Source organism: Carlito syrichta, unplaced genomic scaffold (genome assembly GCF_000164805.1).
Source record: "Carlito syrichta isolate Samal-C Ts95f unplaced genomic scaffold, Tarsius_syrichta-2.0.1 Scaffold309491, whole genome shotgun sequence".
NCBI classification, from domain to species: Eukaryota; Metazoa; Chordata; class Mammalia; order Primates; family Tarsiidae; genus Carlito; species Carlito syrichta.
This window is the reverse complement of record NW_007253587.1, coordinates 79886-85508: the sequence shown is the minus strand read 5'-3', so window position 1 is coordinate 85508 and position 5623 is coordinate 79886. Positions and strand designations below refer to the sequence as shown.

The window sequence follows — 5623 nt, the reverse complement described above, 5'->3', positions numbered from 1 at the left end:
CTCTAGCGATCCTTCCACCTCAGCCTTCCAAATAGCCGGAATTACAGGCATGCGCTACCGTGCCCGGCTGATTTTTTTATTTATTGTAGAGATGAGGTCTTGCCAAGTTGCCCAGGCAGTTCTCAAACCCGCGGGCTCAGGCAATCCACTCACCTCGGCCTCCCAAAGGCACGGGGTTACAGGCTGAGCCCACCGAGCCCAGCGAGGCCTATCCATTTTAACTTAATGACTACAGTATACCCTCTCCCATAACTGTGGTCCTTTTTATTAATATTGTTTTTAATTTGGGACTATCTTGTTAAATTTCTTATAATGGGATTAGTGCAGACATACTAGGAGGAAAAAAATCAGTCCCTAAGGAGCTCTTAGAGAAGAATCTCTAAGTTGCCCATAATTGTACCATCCCCATCCAGAGATAATTACTGTTAACATTTTGATATGTGTGTTTCTAGTCCTCTTCTCCTCTAAGTATGTGTGTGTTTTGTTTCTGGAGCATTGAATCTTCGTAATCTAATCATATAAATGAGTCAAAGATTGTCCACATTTTTTTTTTGAGTTGGAGTCTCACTCTGTTGCCCAGGCTAGAATACAGTGGCACACTCATGGCCACTCCAGCCTCGACCTGAGCTCAGGCGATCCTTCTGCCTCAGCTTGCTAAGTAGCTGAACTACAAGCATGCACCACCATGCCCGGCTCATTTTTTTTTTTTTTTTTTTTTGATGTATTGTAGAGGTGAAGTCTAACCACCTTGCCCTGGCTGGTCTCGAACCCCCTGAGCTCAGGTAATCCTCTCGCCTCCACCTCCCAAAGTGCTGGGATTACAGGTATGAGCCACTGAGCCCAGCTTCCAAATCTTAGTTTATAAAAGGAATCCAACCCAGCTATGGGACCTTATACTTATGTGCATGTTGGGGGGAGCCTTGCCAGTTTGCATTTTGCCTGGAAATATCTCTCCCATAATACTACTTTACAGGATTAGAGATTCATCATTTGAATCGGATCCATGACAACAAATTATCCAGAAAGACAGTCTTTTAGGATTGGATTTTCTAGGATTTTAGTGTTTCTGCCCCAGGACATGACAATAATTACTGATGAACACTCAGTAATCACTGGGTGCATTCCAATGTGGACTTTCCAGATAACATTAGTGAGGTTATGTATACAAGTAACTAAAATGGGCTGTATAAGTAACATTTCCAAGATATAAAAGAACAAGATGGCAATATTTTAAATGTTCACAAATATTTTCCATTTCATATAGTGTCCAAGATTCAGCCTCTTGTTAATGCTACCAGATTGGCACCTTCTCAGATTAGATTCGTTGTCAGATTTTTTTTTTTTTTTTTTTTTTTGAGTTGGAGTCTCACTCTGTTGCCCAGACTGGAGTGCAGTGGCCACTCCCGGCCCCCGCAGCCTTGACCTGCTGGGCTCCAGCGATCCTTCCGCCTCAACCTTCCAAGTAGCTGGAACTACAGGGGCATGCTATCACACCTGGCTAATTTTTGATTTATTGTAGAGATGAGGTCTCACCAAGTTGCCCAGCCAGGTCTCAAACCCACAGGCTCAAGCAATCCACTCACCTCAGCCTCCCAAAGCGCGGGATTACAGGCTGAGCCACCAAGCCCTGCTGTCACATTTTTTTTTAATGCAGAATTATGCTTCTATTTCCCTACAGTTGATGATACAATGGGAACATTTTCTTTTTATACATATTAAAATCTTTTTTACTAATATGGTTAAATAAAAGGAATTTCATTCTTAACATCAGACTCTGAAAGTTATTTGTGGTTAATATTGATTATACAGACAGCAAGTTCAAGAAACATAAATTTTACCACAAGAAAAAAGAAAATTGGTAAATTTGAATTGATCTTTGATAATAGTAGGTAGCTTGTCTTGAACAACTGTCACATGTTACTGAGTGTTTTACATAGATTATCTTACTAGTTGAAACTTCATGTCCCTTAGTATTTTTATTCCAGTTTTATCAGTGAGGAAACATACACTGTGAGGTTAGTAACTGTCAGAACTCAGATTCACATCTTGAAAGTCAGACCACAAAGCCTGTGCCCAGATTATATGAACTTTTTTATCTGCTGCCTTAACTTCATAATTTATCATAAACTTATTCTCAATTAATAAGAATCAGTATCATTATTAGTATGCCATGCCATTATATAGCAGGCCATGATTTATTTAATCTGTTCTCTACTGTGATATATTTCTGTTTCTATTTTTGTATGTAAACAGTATTCTCTGGAAATTGTGAATAATATCAAATGATTGGAATCCATATTTATCTCCTGGTTGTGATATTGCACAAGGCATCACCATTGGTGTAAACCAGATTATGGGTATATGGAATCTTTCTGTGTTATTACTCATAACTAAATGTGACTCTACCATTATCTCAACTTTTAAAATCTTTCCTAGAGGCCGGACTCAGTGGCTCAGCCTGTCAACCCAGCACTTTGAGAGGCCGAGGTGAGTGGATTGCCTGAGCCCGTGGGGTTTGAGACCAGCCTGGACAACTTGGCAAGACTTCATCTCTACAATTAATAAAAAATTAGCCAGGCATGGTAGTGCACTCCTGTAGTTCTAGTTACTTGGAAGGCTGAAGCGGAAGGATTGCTGGAGCCTAGCAGGTCGACACTGGGGTGGCTGTGAGTGTGCTATTGCACTCCAGCCTGGGTGACAGTGAGACTCCAACTCAAAAAAATAAAATAAAATCTTTCCTAGAAAAGTAGTTATTGTCTGATCATACTTGACCATATACATTTGTGTACTACTACTCTACCCTTTTTCTTAGCTTAAATTCCATAGGTGGAATTTTTTTTTTTTTTCTGAGTCATGAGTCTCACTTGGGCTGGAGCACAATGGCACACTCACTGCCCCTACAGCCTTGACCTGCTAAGCTCAGGCGATCCTTCCACCTCATCCTTCCAAATAGCTGGAAACACAGGTGTGTGTCACCATGCCTGGCTAATTTTTTTTTAATTTATTGTAGAGCCGAGTTCTCACCAAGTTGCCCAGGTTAATCTCGATCCCCTGGGTTCAGACAATCCTCTTGTCTCCACCTCCCAAAGTGCTAGGATTACAGATGTGAGCCACCATGCCTGGCCCAAAGGTGGAATTTTGAGTCAAAATCAGGTTTTTGTTAAGTCCTGTACTACACCAGACCCTATGGATGTTAGGACTTGGAATGAGAGTATGACTAAGGGATGCAGTTGCTGCTTGTATATTGTTTATAACCCAGCAAGGACGGGAAACTGACTAGAAGAAGCTCAAGGCAGACTGTGACATGCCAGGTGATATGCCCTGGTAGGTGATCAAAAGGGGACATCACTCTGAGGACAGTGTGTCCTATCCAGCACCACCCCTATACAGAGGCTGGCAGAGGTCTGGTTGGGGTGACAGTCCCTCTACACCCAGGAAGGGGTATCTCCAGAGAGCAGGATGCACTTGTAGAGAGACATCCCACCCTGGACACTGTTCTTGGACCCATGGTCAGGGCCCTGCCTGGAGAACCTTCTGGGCTACATTTCCCAGGGTTTCTGAGACCAGTCCCATGAGGAACACACTGAGCTGCATGCTGGGACACGGGGGTTTTTAAGCTCTGATTCTGCAAGACACTGTCTGGCATCTTCTTCAACACTTGCTCCCCCTCCCTACATCCCAATGGTGCTTGGGCCAGAGCAGGGAATTGTTTACTTCCGAGGAGGACCTTGGGACCCCAAGGGTGCAGTGAGGGGGCCACATGGGTGAGAGGGTGCCAGACAGAGCCTGGACTTGCACCTTTGGGACCTAGAAGAACACATGTCTGTGCATCAGTGTGTGTACACTCGATGGTGTCAGTCTGCGTGTGAGAAAGAGACTGCATGACAGGACATGCCCTGTCCCTGAGACTGTGATAAACTTCCACGTAAGAATATGTGTGAGGTGATGCAGCCAGGCTGTCCTCATAACTGACACTTGTGTGTGTGATTATTTTGGGGAGTGATGAGGGCCATGCAGGATGAGCATCTGTATTGGTAACAGTATTGGTGACACAGCTAGCTGTATCTCCATGACTCTTTGCAGGATAAGATACATGCATGTGGGCTCCGTGGGGTGACATGGGGACAGGACATTTGATTACGTGATGCATTTGCTTAAAAGCATAGGAGAGAAGATAGGCAGTGCTTCATCTCTGTAACTGTGACACAGGTGTGTCCAAGTGTCTCTGCTGGTGAAGGGGCGGGTGTGTGATCATTTTAGGGGCTGACTCTGCTCTGTTAGGTATCTGTGTGGGGGATGTGTGGGGTTGGTACAGCCAGGATGTATCTGCACTGTCGTTGGGATGACAGAGCTGGCAGTGACTCTTTGGCCTGGTTGTCAATAAGCGTGACAGGGTCTGCGATTGCGAGTCACTGACTTTCAGGATTGTGTTTGAGTGATTGGGGTATATGTGACAGTGTAATCTGTATTTCCAGTGACTCTGCTTCTTCCTCTGCCTTCACCTTCTATCTTTGTGGCACCTACCTGGGAACAGGGGCTCCGATGGAATGTGAGAGCCAAGACCTTGTCATGAACTTGCCGGACAAAAAGGGCATAGGCATAGCCATGAGATAACAATTTTAGAGCCAGAGTGCCCTGCATACAGGCTCCTGCGTAACAGGAACAGAAAGACTCCGAAGTGAGATTCCCTTTTGCAGGGAAAACTTGGTAGGTGAGGGGAGGGAATACCTACATGTTCCAGAACCCCAGTTAATGCAGCTTGGTCCCCAGGATCTCTGAAATGCTGGCTTATTTTGATTGGATTTAGCTATGACCTAGGGGCAGATGTGCCCTGGAGGGTATTTTCTAATGTAGCCTGTGCTCCAGAAAGACCCTCGTTATGTATTCTTATCCTCCTCTTTTGTTACCCATCTTAAAATCAACTTCCAGGTGAGTTATCTTTTTGTTCACTAAATGATTTCTGTTTACATGACTTAGAAGTAATTGCCTTTTTTTTTTTTTTTTTTAGAGGGAGTTTGGGGGGGGCTTGCTCTGTCCCTTAGTCTGCAGCCTCAAACTTCTGGGCTCAAGTGATCCTCACACTGCAGCCTCCTGAGTAGCTCAGCCACAGGTAGGTGCCACCGTGCCCAGCTGTTTTTTTTTTTTTTTTTATGACCAAAAATATTCTTCCTACAAACAGCATATCCCAATAATTTCTCCCCAAGAGGTGTGAAAGGGCCAGGCAGATGTATCCCCCTTTATGCACTCTGTTTTGACCAACCCTCGCCTTTGAGTGTTTACATACTTATTTGTCAACAATTTGTCCTCCTGTGTGCTCTGGTTTTCTAAGTTATAGAAAAATAACTCGTAGAGGTTAATATTACGTGTAAATGCTTTATTTTACAGTATTGTTTCTTTTCTTTTCTTTTTTTTTTTTTTTTTGAGTTGTTGTCTCACTCTGTCGCCCAAAGTGAAGTGCAGTGGCACGCTCATGGCCACCCCAGCGTCCACTGCTAGGCTCCAGCAATCCTTCCACCTCAGACTTCCAAGTAGCCAGAACTACAGGCACGCTACCATGCCCAGCCAATTTTTCTTTTTTTGAGTTGGAGTCTCACTCTGTCACCCAGACTGGAGTGCAGTGGCC

At 44.1% G+C, this 5623-nt stretch overlaps 1 protein-coding gene across 2 annotated transcripts in view; it reads left to right on the top strand.

Moving 5' to 3' along the window:
* The window catches only part of ZNF331 (zinc finger protein 331), a 48974-nt gene that overhangs the window by 3262 nt on the left and 40089 nt on the right, over positions 1-5623 (top strand). For both annotated transcript variants that reach the window (XM_008067369.2, XM_021717252.1), the window contains exon 3: positions 5009-5110. The gene's annotated coding sequence lies outside the window, so the exon portion shown is untranslated. The remainder of the gene's footprint in view (positions 1-5008; positions 5111-5623) is intronic.